The sequence below is a fragment of the Mus caroli genome, unplaced genomic scaffold (assembly GCF_978045245.1).
Source record: "Mus caroli unplaced genomic scaffold, Mus_caroli_1 scaffold_5, whole genome shotgun sequence".
Taxonomy (NCBI): domain Eukaryota; kingdom Metazoa; phylum Chordata; class Mammalia; order Rodentia; family Muridae; genus Mus; species Mus caroli.
Window position 1 is genome coordinate 11,052,548 of NW_028227260.1, and position 20,297 is coordinate 11,072,844.

Here is a 20,297-nt window from a genome sequence, read left to right on the forward strand (position 1 = left end):
TTTTGGGGGACTCGAGAACGAGCGGCGTGGGCGGGGCGCGCGAGCCCGAACTCGAGCACGAGCGCTTTCTCTTCATTGGCGCCTATTGGTGGGCGGGGCTAAGGCGGGACCTAGCGGAATGAGAGGAGTTTGCCGATTGGGCCAAATGGGCAGACGGGGGCGGTGCGATCATCAAATTAGGCTGCGCGTTCGCTCCGGCGAGAGGGCGGGGCCGGAGGTTTCGATTACTTGTCGCTGCCGCTAGGGAAGGTAAAGCGGTGACGGCGGCCGCGAGAGTGGAGGCTTCCCCGATAGAGGTGGGGGACTCGGCTGGGTGAGTAGTTGCGTCCGCCCGTCAGGCCGTCTCATGTTGGCCGTGTGTCCACTAGCTCGTCTTTAGAGAGGGAACCCAGTCGATCCACTTAGGAGGGAAACAGAAGGGGTAGCAGCGCCGGTCCCTGCACAACGGGGAGACACGGTGAGGGAGTCCCAAGCTGGAGTCTCCCTCGGCGACCCACCACGAGTCTCTAGGGTCTTCCCGGAAGGGCTGGGACTGGAATTTTTGGTGCCAGGAGACAGAGGGGGCTGTGCTAGACGTAAGGTAGGTCGAGGTCGGACCCCGCGGGGCTCCCCTTTGCTGCAGGTCTGCGGTGTCCCCACCCCGCTGCCCCCGTGGCCAGGGCTCTCCGGGCTTGCAGCAAGGGAAGCCCTTTTCCGCTAGCGCCGAGGAGGGCCCCCCGAAACCCCCGCCCAAGTTCCCAGAGAGCCCGGGACTCGCTGGCAGCTATGATTCTCAGCCCCGGTCCTTCTGACCTTGGCTGCCCGGGAGGGTGGGCGAGCGCCCCGCCTGCAACCCCGCAGGTTTCTGCCACCTTCCACAGGACAAGTTTCAGGCGTTACTGTGAAGTTCACGGCTGGCGTGCTGGCAGAGAAGCAGAAATTGACCTCTTCTCAGACCTTCCTACCCTTTGGACCTTCATAGAAATTGAATCCTGGGGTTTGGAACCATCTGCCAGAACGAACAGGTCCTTCTCGCACTGACACGTTTTTTTCTTTTCTCTTCTCTTCTCTTCTTTTCTTTCTTTCTTTCTTTTTCTTTTGTGCCCACGTTGGGGTAAAAAATAACCTGGGCATATTTCAGTGTAAAAGCAGATCTTTCTTGGGGGTTTTGATTTTTCGCTTCACTTGAGTTAGGCATGGCACAGATGCTTGGATAAGAAAAGCCTGACCTTAGTATCTCTATAGACAGACTAGAAGGATGCTGTGATATTTAAATAGTTGCAGATCAGTATTCTGTTAACACAATTATTTTTAATTGGCTGAAATTTAAGCTGATTTTAGAAAGTATTGACACAGAATAATTTCTTTCCGCGCATCTGATTTAGGCTTGTTTGAACGTAATGGTTATGTAGGCAGTATAAAAGATTACACAAATTAATTTGTCTGAGAGTATTTGACTGGAAAAAAGAGGCATAAATATGTATAGAATATAGGATTAGGGTTTTAGGTAACATCTGCTGGAACACTTCCAGCTTGTTTGTTTCTTGCTGTAGGGTTACAAAAAAGACATTTTGACTGAGAGACACTTTGGAATTTACAGACTGCATAACATTTAGATGTAAATTCGTTTTTAATTCCTTTAAGTGTATTAAAATGTTTCAGTAAAATGCAGAACGGGTGTGTTTTCTTATCCCTGTATATCTGGCTTTGAAGGGGGAGTATGATCTTACATTTAATAACCCAACTAGGATTCATTAATAATAAAAACGTAAAAGGCCTCCCTCCATCTTTCCGAGAATGAAGATTTAAGTACCCAACAAGCCTTTTCCTTATTAAAAGTACTATTTTGGGTTGGAGCTTTTTTGGCGTTGACGCTGAAATGGGAGTAAGGAAGCCTGCAGCAGTATTACCAGTTTGACACCACCAGTGGGTGTTTCTGTTGACAAATGCCTAGAGGAGAACAGTTGAAAAGGAAATCTTTTTTGGGTGGTGGGATGGGGTGGGGTAAGGAGGGGAGGTGAGGGGAGAAGGAGCCAGAAGAGAGAAGCTGTAAAACTAAAGCTGCCAACACTGTGTGTGCTGGGCTTTGCACAAGTACAGGGCAACCTAATTAGGGAGAAGAATACCATTTGGCTGCATTAAAGACTAGAACTCCAAAAGAGGCATACTAAATAAAGTTAACCATTCCAAGAGTGTTTACTAGTCCGCCATTTCTGAGTACTTGGGAAGAGGGCTTCTCTTTTTGGAAAGAGCATCAAATTCTTTGGAATTGGCTTGTCTTTTGAACATAGTCAGTGCAGTGGTTCATTTGTTAGGTAGAAATAGAAAGAGTTTACTGTCCTCATTGTATGGATTTAGCAGAGCTCCTAAGCCTATTTTTTTTTAAATATAATAAAAAAGAACTTAGTATGTTAGAAAAAATATTCAGAAATAAAATTTCTTCCCTAGGGAGGCATTACTTTTATCACTGCTTAGTCTTATATTAATGCCTTAGGGACTCCTTAAGCACCCCTGTCAGGGTTCTGATTTTGTTGTTTATGCAAGGGTCTTGGAGTTACTTAAATCAGAGATACAGCTAGTATGCTCCCTGAGGTGTTTTTTTTTTTTAAAGGTTTCCATTGAGAGAAATTGCAGGGCCATCTCATATAAATGAAGAATAGAAGGTTGACTGATTGAATTAAATGCATTCTGTTCCAGATAGTCTACATCTAAGAAGAACCAGACTTTACATGGCATTTTCTGTTTTGAAGGTGTAATATTCTTACACTACAAACCTTCAATACAGAGGTGGAAAAATCCCTCTAAGTATGCATTTTCCCCCAACCTGTTTCTCCACACTGGCTCGGAATCTATGAGAGACTCTCAGCCACAGTTGCATTGTTGAAAACGACAGCAGCTCCTTTTGCAGGATGGTTTACATTTCCATTTACTTTATAATAGAACATTGAGCTATAGCTAAGATATACGCTTGTAGGAAATTTGTACAGAAGTGAGCTGGGGAATATTTTCTTATCTGTTAACATTTTCACCCTTTTCTTCCATTTTCACAGCATTGGTGGTGATCTCCTTTATTTTAATAGGATTTTAATGTTTGGCTGTTTGAAAGTGTGCTAATATGAAATTTTATTTTTGGCAGTTAGTGTGAGAGTATGATACTCTAGTATAACAAATTGATGTCAAATAATAACATGAGTCATTTAAAGTGAGCAAAGCAGTCCACTTGCCTACATCTGAAATAGGAGGAAGATCTTTTATATAACTCTCTAGTACAACACCAGCAAGATTTGAGATATTTAGTTGTTTTCTGATTCAAAAAGATTTTTTTATTCAGAATCAGATAACTTTAGATCTTAAAGTTTTATTTTTGGCAACATCAAATTTCTTGACAGGAGGAGATAAAATGTCAAAGGTTGCACACCAGCTGATAATTGTGTCAGGACCACTTATTCAAATTAAAAAAATAAGGCAAAATCAAGACAATTAGAACTGGAGCTGTAACTCAGGCAGAGTACGTGGCTTTGAATTGGCTCCTTACAGAGGCGAGTGGGAGGGTAGTCTGCATTTAAGCTCTCTGTATGAGGATCCACTTTGCTTTCAATCTTAAAATCTTTCCTTTTTGTTTTTTTTTTTTCATTTTTTTGATAATTCATTTTTTTAGCATTCGGATTTTTGCTTTTTATTTTCTTGAGATAGGGTCTCATTTTTAATTCAGGCTTCCTTGGAACTAACAGTGTAGCCCAAGGTGGCCTGGAACTTGTGGCAATCCTCCTGCCTCGGCTTCCCAGGTGCTGGGATATGTTTGGTCTAGATTTAACATTTTGATATCATTTATTTTTAGAAATTTTCCTTTATATGGAGCAGTGCATGCATTAGTGAATTATTTAAATGTCGAGTCTCATTTCTCATTTAAGTTTATACACTTCTTCATATGGAGATATGAATTTGGGAAGCATTTCCATCAGTGGATATGAAAACTGAGACAGAGGATTTTCTACCTACAGAGATATTTAACATTTAAATATTTCAGATTTGGGAATTAACAGAAAGCTATTTATTAGATTAAAAGGACCAGGCTCTTGGAAATTTGTTGTCAATACATTGAATTAAGCCATTTCACTTAAAGATATTTGTTTTGGGGGTAGTTCTCATCAGACGTTTTAGGTACAGCCTCTCTTTTGTATATAGTCTGCTCTGTAATTTTCATAATCCATTGACCACTATTGAATACCAGATGCTATGGCAAATTATTTATTCACGTGCATGCATGTGTGCTCACAGCCTTTCTCCAAGGTAGATATTCCTTATATCTCATATACATGTCAGACGGGCTCAGAAATAATTTGCACATATTAGCTAGCTAGTCAGCAGAAGAGGCAAAATTGCCATACAAACCGGTCTGACTTGAAATTGTGCTTTTTCCAAGCCCTGCTTTCTGCTTCTTTTAAAGAGTGTGGTTCCTTAAGCCTGTTTTGAATTCATTGTGTACATTGTGCCTGGGGAGACCTGGAGGTATACATTTGCTTTCTGGGTTGATGGGCCTCATTGGCAAGGCTGCCTAGACTCTTGCGACATGGTGGACTAGACTAGATCCATCAAGACTGCTGGTTAGGACAACCAGAAGTATAGACTTTTTGCAAATACCTTGGTTTGAGTATTTCATAAATGAAAGTTGTACATATAATCATGTATGTCCAAAATGAGATAATTGTTTCAATCATGTGCGTCCAAAATGAGATAATTGTTTCTAGTTAAACACTTGGTGCTTCATGTTTCTGCATATTCATTATAGGCTTACATTGGCTGATTAAATTTACTAATAAAGATTATGTAGATAAAGTAATAAATAAAGATTATGAAGATATCCTTTGAATTCAGTTTTGTCTTTGTAGATATGTGTTGCTAGGGTATTGCACATTCTAGGCAAGTCCTCTACTATTAGTTACATTCCTAATAGTATCCTCCTAATCCCACTTTTCTTCCCCAGTAAAGGAACTCACCTTTTGTATTCCAGACAAGACTTGAGCAATCTTTTCCTGTCTTGATGAAGAATTCTGCCTGGAGCTGCAATTTACAGGCCTGAACTTCCAGGCCTGGCTAGGTATATGCTTGAAGTGGCAGCTATTACGATTTCCAGATGGATATCTTTTCAGTAATTATAATGACTTAAGTAAAATAAAACTGAGAGGTAAAGTTTAAAGAGGTACATTGTTCTTGTTTCTTTGTTAAAAAAATTATTTATCTTATGTATTTGAGTACACTGTAGCTGTCTTCAGACACACCAGAAGAGGGCATCGGATCCCATTACAGATGGTTGTGAGCCACCATGTGGTTGCTGGGAATTGAACTCAGGAGCTCTGGAAAAGCAGTCAGTGTTCTTAACCACTGAGCCATCTCTCCAGCCCTTGTTCTTATTCTTTAAATTTTTTTTTTTATTTTTGTGTATATGTGTGTAGGTATCCAAGAGGCTGGAAGAGGGCATCTAGTTAGTTTCTCTGGAGCTGAAGTTATAGGAAGTTTTAACTGCCTGGTATGGTGCTGGGAATTGAACTCTGGCCTTCTGGAAGAACAGCGCAGCAAGCCCTCCCACCCCCTGAGCCATTTCTCTGCCCCTCCCCCGTTCTGGTATCTTAATACATAGAGATTGACCTCTAATGAAATGTTTGCTCTTGAAAGCAGAATTGTGGGGCTGAGTTGTAGGCCTTTCAGTGGGGTGCTTGTCTAACTTCCACAAAGCCCTGAGTTGGATCCTTAGCACCACAGACACCGGAGGTGGAAGAGAGATCTGTAATCTCTAGCATTCAGGAGGCACCAAGCTCTAGCCCTCCGTAAACTGTGTGTGGTGGCATATGCCTAGAATCCTAGTACTTGGGAAGATTAGATAATCAAAGTCATTCTTGGCTACGCAGTGAGTTTAAAGCCAGCCCTAAGATGCTATTATTATTATTATTATTATTATTATTATTATTATTATAATTATAGAAAAGGTAGTTTTCTAGGTAATACTTTGTGGTGGTTGTCGTAGTAGTAGTGATGATGATGATGAAGAGGAGAAGGATGTTGATTTCTCTTCACATTTTTATTACATTTGTTTCTTTTGTGTGTAGGTGTGGCTGGTCATCCAATTGCCATGGCACTTGTGTGGAGGTCAGAGTATAAATGCAGGAGTCTGTTCTCTCCCTCCACCATATGGGGCTCAGGGATTGAACTCAGGTGATAAGGCTTGGCGGCCAGTATCTTTACAGGCTGAGCCATATTGCCAGCCATATTATTTTTAAAGCAAGACAGCCAAACTGTTAAAGATTAGTTTGAAAGAACACTTACAGGTTCCTGTGAAAGAAGAGAAGAAGAGAAGGACATGTCATCTTTGCTTTTCAGTTGATAAAAATCATTTTTGTCATTTAGTGATGGGTATTATAGAGCCTTGGGACCAGAAATCTTTTTGGCCAGATCAGAGAGATGTTGTGCATAGATGGAGCCTTGAAAATATTTGTTGATTTCTGTACAAAGTACAGCTTTCCAACATACAATTTAACACTTGTTTTAGAACAACCATCTCAATATGTAGCTCTGGTTTGCCTGGAATTCACTGTGCAGACCAGGCTGGCCTTGAACTCAAAAAGATCCACCTGCTTCTGCCTCTCTAGTCCTGGGATTAAAGATGTGCAGTTCCACCCCCCCCCCCCCAGCAAAAGTATCTCTTATTAAAAAAGTATGCTAATCATTCTTTAATAAATTTATGGAGATTTATAGCCACTACTGTCAATTTTCAGAATATTTCAATCATTTAAAAAAATTCTCCTTGAAACATAGTTTTTGAAACTCAGTTTATCTGTTACAACTAGGCCACAGACTCCAGTGATATCGTAAATGATGTATTTAAAATATAATTTCTTTTTTAAAAAAGATTTATCTATTTATTTCATGTATGTGGGTATACTGTCACTGTCTTCAAACATACCAGAATTTGGCATCAGATGCCCATTACAGATAGTTGTAGCCATCATGTGGTTGCTGGGAATTGAACTCAGGACTTCTGGAAGAGCGGTCAGTGCTCTTAACCACTGAGCCATCTCTCCAGCCCTAAGATATATTTTCTTTTCTTTTTCTTTCTTTCTTTCTTTCTTTTTTTTTTTTTTTTTTTTTTTTGAGACAGGGTTTCTCTGTATAGCCCTGGCTGTCCTGGAACTCACTTTGTAGACCAGGCTAGCCTTGAACTCAGAAATCCACCTGCCTCTGCCTCCTGAGTGCTGAGATTAAAGGTGTGCACTACCACCGCCCGGCTTAATATATAATTTCTTATACATGTCATAATGTTTGTGTCTCATTTTTATCTATCTGGTGTGTGTGCGTGCATCTGTGTGCCTGTGTGTCTGTGTCTGTCTCTACGTGGGTATGTGAACATGCAAATGAAGGGCAGAGGACAACTTTCAGGAATCAGTTCTCTCCTTCCACTATGTAGGACTTGAGGAATAAACTCATTAAGCTTACTGGCAAATACCTTTCTTACAGAGCCACCTTTCAGACCAGTTTCAAGTTTTTACCTAAGCACAATTCTTAGTAGACTATGAAGAATCATACTACAAATAGCTCAAGTTACCTTGTGTTTATGGTTTTATTTTATTTAATTAGTAATGTTTGGGGAATGAGTCTCATGTAGCCCAGGCTGATCAAAAACCTCTGTGTAGCCAAAGCTGGCCTTTAAGTCCATCTCTCCCCTGAGTGTTGGGAGTAGAATTGTGTGCCATCCTATTTATGTGGTGCTGGGGATCAAATCCTGGGCCTCAATCAAGCCAGGCAAGCCTTCTACCAAATGAGTCACATTCCCAGTCCTGGCTTCATCTTTTTGCAAAGCTAGCAAATAAAATAGCATCATTCTTTTTTTTAAAAATTTTAATATTTTTTATTACATATTTTCCTCAATTACATTTCCAATGCTATCCCAAAAGTCCCCCATAGCGCCCCCCACTTCCCTACCCACCCATTCCCATTCTTTTTGGCCCTGGCATTCCCCTATATTGGGGCATATAAAGTTTGCAAGTCCAATGGGCCTTAGTGATATGTGAGAAACGTATAGAAAAGAAATTGAGGGAAAAATTATACAATCATTGTATAAGGAAAACTCACTTTCTGATATAAGACTATGGGCAGAATAATTGGTTTTCTTTATACTGAACCAGTGCTGTTGTGCTGTTTACTCTTTGATCTCTTATTTGAGCTCTGATTGTCCTAGACAGATCATCTCTGCTGTGCATGTTATAGGACACCCTTCAATGTATTCAGATACCCAAATATTTTGAACTTTGTGTTGCTTCAGACTGGATGGTGGTGGGATTTAGACATGGTTTTCTTACATCATTTTTCTTCTTAGTTATCATTTATGTGGACTGGAGAATAAAGCAAAAATTCTGCCATATTACACTATCTTGGTCTTTGCCTAGTGTGTTGATGATGTAGGTAGGGAGTGCTTATAGTATATAGCTTGTACATGATATCCTTACATAATAAAGGATAATGATTTGGTTGGAAGTGATTGGAAAATTGTGCCTAAATTTTAGATAAACAATTCTTGTGGGAAAGTGACTCTTAAAAGTGCTAGGTAGAGGGCTGGAGAGATGGCTCCGTGGTTAAGAGCAGTGACTGCTCTTCTAGAGCTCCTGTGTTCAATTCCCAGCAGCCACATGGTGGCTCACAACCATCTGTAATAGCATCTGATGTCCTCTTCTGATGTGTGTCTGAAGACAGCTACAGTGTACGCATATACATAAAATAAATAAATCCTTTTTATTTTATTTTTTTTGTTTTTTTGTTTTTTTGTTTTTATTTGTTTTTTTAATTTTTAATATTTTTATTACATATTTTCCTCAATTACATTTCCAATGCTATCCCAAAAGTCCCCCATAGCGCCCCCCACTTCCCTACCCACCCATTCCCATTCTTTTGGCCCTGGCATTCCCCTATATTGGGGCATATAAAGTTTGCAAGTCCAATGGGCCTCTCTTTCCAGTGATGGCCGACTAGGCCATCTTTCGATACATATGCAGCTAGAGACAAGAGCTCCGGGGTTCTAGTTAGTACATCATGTTGTTCCAACAGTAGGGTTGCAGATCCCTTTAGCTCCTTGGGTACTTTCTCTAGCTTCTCCATTGGGAGCCCTGTGATACATCCAATAGCTGACTGTGAACATCCACTCCTGTGTTTGGTAGGCCCCTGCATCGTCTCACAAGAGACAGCTATATTTGGGTCCTTTCAGCAAAATCTTGCTAGTGTATGTAATGGTGTCAGCGTTTAGAAGCTGCTTATGGGATGGATCCCTGGATACGGCAGTCTCTAAATGGTCCATCCTTTCATCACAGCTACGAACTTTGTCTCTGTAACTCCTTCCCTGGGTGTTTTGTTCCCAATTCTAAGAAGGGGCACAGTGTCCACACTTTGGTCTTCATTCTTCTTGAGTTTCATGCGTTTAGCAAATTGTGTCTCATATCTTGGGTATCCTAAGTTTTGGGCTAATATCCATTTATCAGTGAATACATATTGTGTGAGTTCTTTTGTGATTGTGTTACTTCACTCAAGATGATGCCCTCCAGGTCCATCCATTTGGCTAGGAATTTCATAAATTCATTCTTTTTAATAGCTGAGTAGTACTCCATTGTGTAAATGTATCATAATTTCTGTATCCATTCCTCTGTTGAGGGACATCTGGGTTCTTTCCAGCTTCTGGCTATTATAAATAGGGCTGCTATGAACATAGTGGAGCATGTGTCCTTTTTACCGGTTGGGACATCTTCTGGGTATATGCCCAGGAGAGGTATTGCTGGATCCTCCGGTAGTACTATGTCCAATTTTCTGAGGAACCGCCAAACTGATTTCCAGAGTGGTTGTACAAGCTTGCAATCCCACCAACAATGGAGGAGTGTTCCTCTTTCTCCACATCCTCGCCAGCATCTGCTGTCACCTGAATTTTTGATCTTAGCCATTCTGACTGGTGTGAGGTGAAATCTCAGGGTTGTTTTGATTTGCATTTCCCTGATGATTAAGGATGTTGAACATTTTTTCAGGTGCTTCTCTGCCATTCGGTATTCCTCAGGTGAGAATTCTTTGTTCAGTTCTGAGCCCCATTTTTTAATGGGGTTATTTGACTTTCTGGAGTCCACCTTCTTGAGTTCTTTATATATATTGGATATTAGTCCCTTATCTGATTTAGGATAGGTGAAGATCCTTTCCCAATCTGTTGGTGGTTTTTTTGTCTTATTGATGGAGTCTTTAGCCTTGCAGAAGCTTTGCAGTTTCATGAGGTCCCACTTGTCAATTCTCGATCTTACAGCACAAGCCATTACTGTTCTATTCAGGAATTTTTCCCCTGTGCCCATATCTTCAAGGCTTTTCCCCACTTTCTCCTCTATAAATTTCACTGTCTCTGGTTTTATGTGAAGTTCCTTGATCCACTTAGACTTGACCTTAGTACAAGGAGATAGGAATGGATTGATTCGCATTCTTCTACATGTTAACAACCAGTTGTGCCAGCACCATTTGTTGAAAATGCTGTCTTTCTTCCACTGGATGTTTTTAGCTCCCTTGTTGAAGATCAAGTGACCGTAGGTGTGTGGGTTCATTTCTGGGTCTTCAATTCTATTCCATTGGTCTATTTGTCTGTCACTATACCAGTACCATGCAGTTTTTATCACAATTGCTCTGTAGTAAAGCTTTAGGTCCGGCATGGTGATTCCACCAGAGGTTCTTCTATCCTTGAGAAGAGTTTTTGCTATCCTAGGTTTTTTGTTATTCCAGATGAATTTGCAGATTGCACTTTCTAATTCGTTGAAGAATTGAGTTGGAATTTTGATGGGGATTGCATTGAATCTGTAGATTGCTTTTGGCAAGATAGCCATTTTTAAAATGTTGATCCTGCCAATCCATGAGCATGGGAGATCTTTCCATCTTCTGAGATCTTCTAGAATTTCTTTCTTCAGAGACTTGAAGTTTTTATTATACAGATCTTTCACTTCCTTAGTTAGAGTCACGCCAAGATATTTTATATTATTTGTGACTATTGAGAAGGGTGTTGTTTCCCTAATTTCTTTCTCAGCCTGTTTATTCTTTGTGTAGAGAAAGGCCATTGATTTGTTTGAGTTAATTTTATATCCAGCTACTTCACCGAAGCTGTTTATCAGGCTTAGGAGTTCTCTGGTGGAATTTTTAGGGTCACTTATATATACTATCATATCATCTGCAAAAAGTGATATTTTGACTTCATCTTTTCCAATTTGTATCCCTTTGATCTCCTTTTGTTGTCGAATTGCTCTGGCTAGGACTTCAAGTACAATGTTGAATAGGTATGGAGAAAGTGGACAGCCTTGTCTAGTCCCTGATTTTAGAGGGATTGCTTCAAGCTTCTCACCATTTACTTTGATGTTGGCTATTGGTTTGCTGTAGATTGCTTTTATCATGTTTAGGTATGGGCTTTGAATTCCTGATCTTTCCAAGACTTTTATCATGAATGGGTGTTGGATCTTGTCAAATGCTTTTTCCCCATCTAACGAGATGACCATGTGGTTTTTGTCTTTGAGTTTGTTTATATACTGGATTACGTTGATGGATTTCCGTATATTGAACCATCCCTGCATCCCTGGGATGAAACCTACTTGGTCAGGATGGATGATTGTTTTGATGTGTTCTTGGATTCGGTTAGCAAGAACTTTATTGAGGATTTTTGCATCAATATTCATAAGGGATATTGGTCTGAAGTTTTCTATCTTTGTTGGGTCTTTTTGTGGTTTAGGTATCAGAGTAATTGTGGCTTCATAGAATGAGTTGGGTAGAGTACCTTCTGTTTCTATTTTGTGGAATAGTTTGTGAAGAACTGGGATTAGATCTTCTTTGAAGGTCTGATAGAACTCTGCACTAAACCCATCTGGTCCTGGGCTTTTTTTAGTTGGGAGACTATTAATGACTGCTTCTATTTCTTTGGGGGATATAGGGCTGTTTAGATCATTAACCTGATCTTGATTCAACTTTGGTACCTGGTATCTGTCTAGGAACTTCTCCACTTCATCCAGGTTCTCCAGTTTTGTTGAGTATAGCCTTTGGTAGAAGGATCTGATGGTGTTTTGGATGTCTTCAGGATCTGTTGTTATGTCTCCTTTTTCATTTCTGATTTTGTTAATTAGGATGCTTTCCCTGTGCCCTCTAGTGAGTCTGGCTAAGGGTTTATCTATCTTGTTGATTTTCTCAAAGAACCAGCTCCTTGATTGGTTGATTCTTTGAATAGTTTTTCTTGTTTCCACTTGGTTGATTTCGCCCCTGAGTTTGATTATTTCCTGCCGTCTACTCCTCTTGGGTGAATTTGCTTCCTTTTGTTCTAGTGCTTTTAGGTATGTTGTCAAGCTGCTAATGTGTGCTCTCTCCAGTTTCCTTTTGGAGGCACTCAGAGCTATGAGTTTTCCTCTTAGAAATGCTTTCATTGCGTCCCATAAGTTTGGGTATGTTGTGGCTTCATTTTCATTGAACTCTAAAAAGTCCTTAATTTCTTTCTTTATTCCTTCCTTGACCAAGGTATCATTGAGAAGAGTGTTGTTCAGTTTCCACGTGAAGGTTGGCTTTCTATTATTTATTTTGTTATTGAAGATCAGCCTTAGTCCATGGTGATCTGATAGGATGCATGGGACAATTTCAATATTTTTGTATCTGTTGAGGCGTGTTTTGTGACCAATTATGTGGTCAATTTTGGAGAAGGTACCATGAGGTGCTGAGAAGAAGGTATATCCTTTTGTTTTTGGATAGAATGTTCTGTAGATATCTGCCAGATCCATTTGATTCATAATTTCTCTTAGTTTCTCTGTGTCCCTGTTTAGTTTCTGTTTCCATGATCTGTCCATTGGTGAAAGTGGTGTGTTGAAGTCTCCCACTATTATTGTATGAGGTGCAATGTGTGCTTTGAGATTTACTAAAGTTTCTTTAATGAATGTGGCTGCCTTTGTATTTGGAGCATAGATATTCAGGATTGATAGTTCCTCTTGGAGGATTTTACCTTTGATGAGTATGAAGTGTCCCTCCCTGTCTTTTTTAATGACTTTGGGTTGGAAGTCAATCTTATCAGATATTAGAATGGCTACTCCAGCTTGTTTCTTCATACCATTTGCTTGGAAAATTGTTTTCCAGCCTTTCATTCTGAGGTAGTGTCTATCTTTTTCTCTGAGATGAGTTTCCTGTAAACAGCAAAATGTTGGGTCTTGTTTGTGTAGCCAGTTTGTTAGTCTATGTCTTTTTATCGGGGAGTTGAGTCCATTGATATTAAGAGATATTAAGGAAAAGTAATTGTTGTTTCCTGTTATTTTTGTTGTTAAAGTTGGCATTCTGTTCTTGTGGCTGTCTTCTTTTAGGTTTGTTGATGGATTACCTTCTTGTAGTTTCTAGGGCGTGGTTCCTGTCCTTGTATTGGTTTTTTTCTGTTATTATCCTTTGAAGGGCTGGATTCGTGGAGAGATAATGTGTGAATTTGGTTTTGTTGTGGAATACTTTGGTTTCTCCATCTATGTTAATTGAGAGTTTGGCTGGGTATAGTAGCCTGAGCTGGAATTTGTGTTCTTTTAGTGTCTGTATAACATCCGTCCAGAATCTTCTGGCTTTCATAGTCTCTGGTGAAAAATCTGGTGTAATTCTGATAGGCTTGCCTTTATATGTTACTTGGCCTTTTTCTCTTACTGCTTTTAGTATTCTATCTTTATTTAGAGCATTTGTTGTTCTGATTATTATGTGTCGGGAGGTATTTCTTTTCTGGTCCAGTCTATTTGGAGTTCTGTAGGCTTCTTGTATGTTCATGGGCATCTCTTTCTTTAGATTTGGGAAGTTTTCTTCTATAATTTTGTTGAAGATGTTTGCTGGTCCTTTGAGTTGAAAATCTTCACTCTCATCCACTCCTATTATCCGTAGGTTTGGTCTTCTCATTGTGTCCTGTATTTCTTGGATGTTTTGAGTTAGGATCTTTTTGCATTTTACATTTTCCTTGATTGTTGTGCCGATGTTCTCTATGGAATCTTCTGCACCTGAGATTCTCTCTTCCATCTCTTGTATTCTGTTGCTGATGCTGGTATCTATGATTCCAGGATTTCTTTCCTAGGGTTTCTATCTCCAGTGTTGCCTCATTTTGGGTTTTCTTTATTGTGTCTACTTCCCTTTTTAGGTCTAGTATGGTTTTGTTCATTTCCACCATCTGTTTGGATGTGTTTTCCTGTTTTTCATTAAGGACTTCTACCTGTTTGATTAGGTTATCCTGTTTGTCTTTAAGGATTTGTAACTCTTTAGCAGTGTTCTCCTGCAATTCTTTAAGGGATTTTTGTGCTTCCTCTTTAATGTCTTCTACCTGTTTAGCAGTGTTCTCCTGTATTTCTTCAAGTGTGTTATTAAAGTCCTTCTTGAAGTCCTCTACCATCATCAGGAGATATGCTTTTAGATTCATGTCTAGCTTTTCCGGTGTGTTGGGGTGCCCTGGACTGGGCGAAGTGGGAGTGCTGGGTTCTGATGATGGTGAGTGGTCTTGGTTTCTGTTAGTAAGATTATTACGTTTACCTTTCGCCATCTGGTAATCTCTGGGGTTAGTTGTTGTCGTTGTCACTGTTTAAAGATTGGAGCAGAAGCTGTGTTCCACTCACCAGCAGTCTCAAAATCCTCTGGCGGGGGTCGTGGGTAGCTGGCGGTACCCCGGTGCTGGTCCAGCCGGAAGAGGCCTGTGGTCCTACTCAGACCGGTTTTCTGCTTCCCTAACTAACGCAGTCTCTGGTCCCGCGCACAATTGGATTGGAGCAGAAGCTGTGTTCCACTCACCAGAAGTCTTAAGATCCTGTGGCGGGTGTTGTGGGTAGCTGGCGAGTGTCAGCCGACCCTGCGCCCTAGCTACTCCGGTGCTTTTCTGACCGGAAGAGGCTTGTGGCCCTACCAAATAAATCCTTTTTAAAAAGTGCTAGGCAGGTAAATCATTTACTCTGTATGGTAGCTTGTATCTGGATTTGTAATAACAAATTAGACAAATACTGCTGGATCGATATTAATAAATTATTGTCAATTTAGTCATAATTCTTTGAAATAGTTTCTAATCTTTAACAGTTATGAATGTTTCTTTTGTTATTTTTATATCCTTTCTAAGAGAGAGACCTAATATCAAATAGTAATATCTGGAAATAACTTGTTTGTTTTGTGTATATGTGGGTTCTTAAGTGTACGCTATTTGTACAGTGGCTGCAGAATCCAGAAGAGGGCATCAGATCCCCTAGAACTAGAGTTGCAAGCAGCTGTGAGTTGCCTGATGTCGGTGGTGGAAATGGAACCTGGGTCCTCTGTAAGGGTATTAAATATTCTTAACCACTGAGCCATTTCTTCAGCACTGCAATAACTTTAGATAGATGGTGGGTTTTGACAGCAAGAAAACAGGTTTCTGGGAGCTAATAAAGCATGGATGAATACATTTAAATTTTAAAAACAATATTTATTTTTTAAAATTTATGTTTTACTTTTTAATTGTGTGTATGCAAGTGAGTGTGTGAGTGTGTGTGTGTTGGTATATGAGTATAGATGCCCAAGAAAACCAGAGGAATTGGATCCCTTAGAGCTAGAATGTAGGTGCAAGGAATTGAACTCATGTTCTGTGTAAGATTATACTCTCTCTTAGTGACTAAGCTGCCTCTCCAGGCCTTGTCTCTCTGTCTGTCTGTCTGTCTGTCTGTCTGTCTATCTATTATAAGTACATTAATATTTATAAATATTCTGTGTGCCTGTGTGTATTCATGTACATGTATATGGAATGAGTAAGAGATCAAAGGACAGTTTTTAGGGATTGGTTCTTCATTCTACTGTGTGGGTTCCTGGGATTGCAGTTAGGTTGTCAGACTTGGCCAAAAGCACTTTTTATCTACTGAACCATCTCATCGGGCCATTTTTTTTTAAAGATTGACTTAAATTATTTCATGTAAGTTGCAGTTACAGATCTTTGTACTATGTCTAGAGATTAGATTCTTGGCAAAATGAGATTAAGTTTCATATTAAACGTATAGGAAGATATGGCAAATAAAAACTGGTGCTAAGTAGGGCTAAGGAGCTGGGTTAGTTGGTAAAATACTTGCCATGTGTGCATGAGGACCTGAGATCAGTCCCTACCACTCATGTTTAAAAAAAAGAATGAATTCAATTGTATTTTTTTTGTTGTTCTCATAATGCTTTATGTGGGTTTATTTATATATGTATTTATTTGTTTTTACTATGCAGGTCTTGATTTCTGATTTTGTTCTTAGGGGTTTTCTGTGTGTTCAAGTGTGCATGTCTCTGTATGACTATGTGTGTGTGTGTCTATGTGACTATGTAGATGTTTTGGCTCTTTTTTTCTGTTTATTTTGCCCTACTCTGGATTTTATTTTATTGTTATTTTTACCTGCCTATTTTCTAATGCATGAGAGAAAGAAAGACGTCGAGTGGTTTAGAGTTGGAGAGGAGACTATAATCAGAATATATTGTGTGAAAACAAATCTGTTTTTCCTTTTCCCCTTTACTTATTACTTATTCACTCTACATCATGATTGCAGTCCCCTCCCTCCTCTCCTTTCAGTTTCACCCTCACACCCTCTCTCCTCATTCTCCTCTCCCCTTCTCAGAGATGATATGAACCCATCCTGGCACATCAAGAGCATCCTCTCCCACTGAGGCCCGACAAGGCAGCCCAGTTAGGAGAAAGGGATCCAAAGGGAGGCAACAGAGTCAAGTCCCTTCTCTAATAGTTAGGGGGCCCACATGGAGACCATGCTGCACATCTGTTACATATGTGTAGGGGGCCTAGGTCCAGCCCCTGCACACTCTTTGTTTGGTGGTTCAGTTACTGTGAGCCTGCATTGGTCTAGGTTAGTTTACTCTGTAGGTCTCCTTTTGGTGTCTTTGACCTCTCTAGCTCCCAAAATCCCTCCTCCCACTCTTCCACAAGCCTTCCGGAACTCCCGAGTAATGTTTGGCTGTGGGTTTCTGCATCTATTTCCATCTGTTGCTGCATGAAGCCTCTCAGAGGACAGTTCTGCTGGGCTCCTGTCTGCAAGCACAGCAGAGGATCATTAATAGTGTCACAGGTTGGCTCCTCCCATGGGATGGGCTTCAAGTTGGGCCAGGTATTGGTTGGCTGTTCCCTCAATCTCTGCTCCATCTTCATCCCTGTGCATCTTGTAGGCAGGACAGATTTGGGGTTGAAGGTTAGTGGATGGTTTGGTGTCCCCCTCCCTCTACTGGAAGTCCTCCTGGCTACAGGAGGTGGCCACATCAGCCTCTATATCCTAGGCTGCTAGTAGTCTCAATTGGGGACACCCACATAAACTCCCAGGAGCCTTCTGTCTCCCACATTTCAGTTTCATCCCAGAGGTGCCCCCCACTGATTTCCCTTCTCTCTCCCACCCTACACCTCCGATGTCTATTTTATTTCCCCTTCTGAGTGACATTAAAATAAAATACATTTAATGAAGAGTAGGGGTGACAAACACACACTTGTAACCCCAGAGGTGATGGTGGTGAGATGGAGACAGGTCAATCCCAGACGGTTTTGGGACAGCTAGTATGACTGAATCAGTGCCTCCAAGTTCCTTGAGAGACTTTGTTAAGTGCAGAATGGTAGAGAAAGTCACCAGATATTGACCTCTGGTTTCCATACAAATGTGAATACCCAAGTACACACATGTGCATATAAGAACATGTACATATGCATACATCCCACCCTCCACAACATGATGATGAATGATAGCTGAAGAAAACTTGTTGGATTGGATTTGCTGAATTACCCTGATGTTGGCCAGTTGTAGAAACTAGTTTCCTGAGAAGTAGAATCTTAAAGAGATCTTCAGAGTTGGTTCAGAAAGGAATACCCTAGAATTAATCCACATTCCCATTCTTGTGGGACATACAGACTTTAATTGCTAGTAATAATTAATAATATTTCAACTAAATTCAAATTTCAAGTCATACAATACATACACAGAAAAGGTTTTCTTTATTTTCTTTTGAAGCGGAGTTGGAGTTTATTAAAGGGGATTTATTTTTATGTGTAAGGTTGTTTTATTTACTGCTGTGTCTGTACACTGCATGCATATTTGTGGAGACCAGAAGAGGATGACAGATCTCCTGAAACTGGAGTTGCAGATGCCCTGAGGCAAGATGGGAGTTAGAGGCTTGTGAGAAACAAGACCTTTGGATTCTAGCTTGTGAGTGTGTGTGTGTGTGTGTGTGTGTGTGTGTGTGTGTGTCTATGTCTGTGTCTGTGTCTGTGTCTGTGTGTGTAATGGTTAAATGGGTAAAACTAGAAAGGAGACCCAGAGATCAAAAGAGGTGTTGAGGAACAGGCCATGGAAGGCAAAAGAACACATGTGACATGAGATCTGAAAGGAGAGTAGGGGAAATGTACGAAAAGGGGGAGAGGGACGAGAGAAGATAGAGGGAGAAGAGAATATCCTTTAAAAAACCACATTGCTTTGAAAATACCGTAAACTGAGGGACTGGAGAGATGGTTCAGTGGTTAAGAGTACACACTGCTCACATTCAGTCCCCAGCATCCATGCCAGGTGGCTCACAACAACCTGTGACTCTAGCTCCAGGGATCCCGTCTTTTCTTCTGGAGTCCCGGGGACTCATGTTCACACACCGCCTTGTACATAATTAAAAAATAAAATTAAAAACATCTCAAAAGAAAATGCCATAATGCTATCTAATGCCCTTGTATGGTAATTTTTGTTGGATTTATTTTATATGTATGTTTGTTTTTGCCTGCATGTCTGCCTGGTGCCAGCAGAGGTCAGAAAAGGGAGTCAGATCCCCTGGAACTGGACTTACAGATGGTTTTGAGCCACCATGTTGGTACTAGGGATAAAATCCAGGTCATCTGCAAGAAAACAGGTGCCCTTAACTGTTGTGTCATCTCTCCTGCCCCCTTGTATGCTATTTACAGATAAGGTTAAGAAGGAAGATTTTACAATGGCTAGAAAGGAGGAAAGACAAAGAAGAAGGCAGTGGTCAGTAGTAGCCCAGTAGCCCCACCTGGTTTCCCACCTGGCTCCTGGGGGACTGTTGGAGACTTTAAGCAGGAGTACACTGTGAAATGCAGGGCTGCAATCAAGCCAAGAGTTTCAGCTTAGTGGAATCTTGGTAGTTTGTCAAAAAGGTCATATTCTCTGCAAGGTAAAATATTCTTCTCATCACATTACAATTTTTGCAACTGCTTCCTGGATTGATTATAATCTGTAGTACTCTTCTCATTGTTTTCCTAGAAACTACCTTTACTTTTCCTAAGATTCCTTTTCTCTTTTACCATTCTGTTAACCTTATATAGCAATGCCATTTCTATTTATAACTGAATTAAAATATTTTTCTAATGGTTTCATTTTTTCTCTTCCTTATTTAAACTTAAAACTCTGCTGGTTCCCCCTCATCCCATTTATCTGCTGAAGTTATTTAATGTCTTGATAAAACATTTTATTAAATATCAACATTATGTTTGAATTATTCATTTGTCTCTCCAAATACATTTCAGATCTGGTCTAATATTTCTCAACATGTATGCTGTTTCTTTCCTGATTTCTAATCTTTTTTGTGTACTTACAGTGTCTTTAGGTAATTTTGCTAATACTGTTTAAGGGCATCAGACTCCAGGAAGTGTAGCATTTCAAATCTCATTTTTTGTGACCTTGTCTTTTATATTAAACTATTCTGTGTTAGACTTCTATTCTTCTTTTCTTTCTCATTGTATACACATGTGTCACTGTGTGATATAAGCCAGAGGAGAATGTCTTGAATCCTGCTCTGTCACTTTCTACCTTAACCTTGTGTGGCTGGCCAGTACCCCTAAACCAATCCTCTTGTCTGATCCCAGATCCCTATCGACAAGGAAGTTAGAGACAGGAAAGGTAACACCTGGCTTTTTTACACAAGTCCTGGGTTTCTGAACTTAGGCTTTATGCTCTTAACGCACTTAGCCCTCCAGCCCATGTGTTCAGATTAATTTACGTGTGCTCATGCTATGCAGAGGTGCCTATTTTAAATATCCAGGTTATTTATTTCATTCTCCTACAGTCCTATGCAGTCCACCTTTTGATGTAGCTTTTCACTTAGCTTACTTTCAGCATTGGTTCTTAGGCTTTATTGAACTGTCCCTGTATCTGTGCAGTTTGCCTGCCTGCCCTCACTCCCTTCCTCCCCACTTGATTGGTGGCTCTCCCTTGCTACCTTTCATGGTGGTTAAGAGTTTGAAAATGGTATATGTCAATTTTTTTTTTCAGTTTCATCCAGACCAGGGTATGTACTTGAAAATAATT

At 40.3% G+C, this 20,297-nt stretch overlaps 1 protein-coding gene across 2 annotated transcripts in view; it reads left to right on the top strand.

Annotated features, from left to right (window-relative positions):
- The first annotated feature begins 216 nt into the window (after positions 1–216).
- The window catches only part of Cdkl5 (cyclin dependent kinase like 5), a 193,453-nt gene continuing 173,372 nt past the window's right edge, over positions 217–20,297 (top strand). For both annotated transcript variants that reach the window (XM_085837929.1, XM_021153604.3), the window contains exon 1: positions 217–313. The gene's annotated coding sequence lies outside the window, so the exon portion shown is untranslated. The remainder of the gene's footprint in view (positions 314–20,297) is intronic.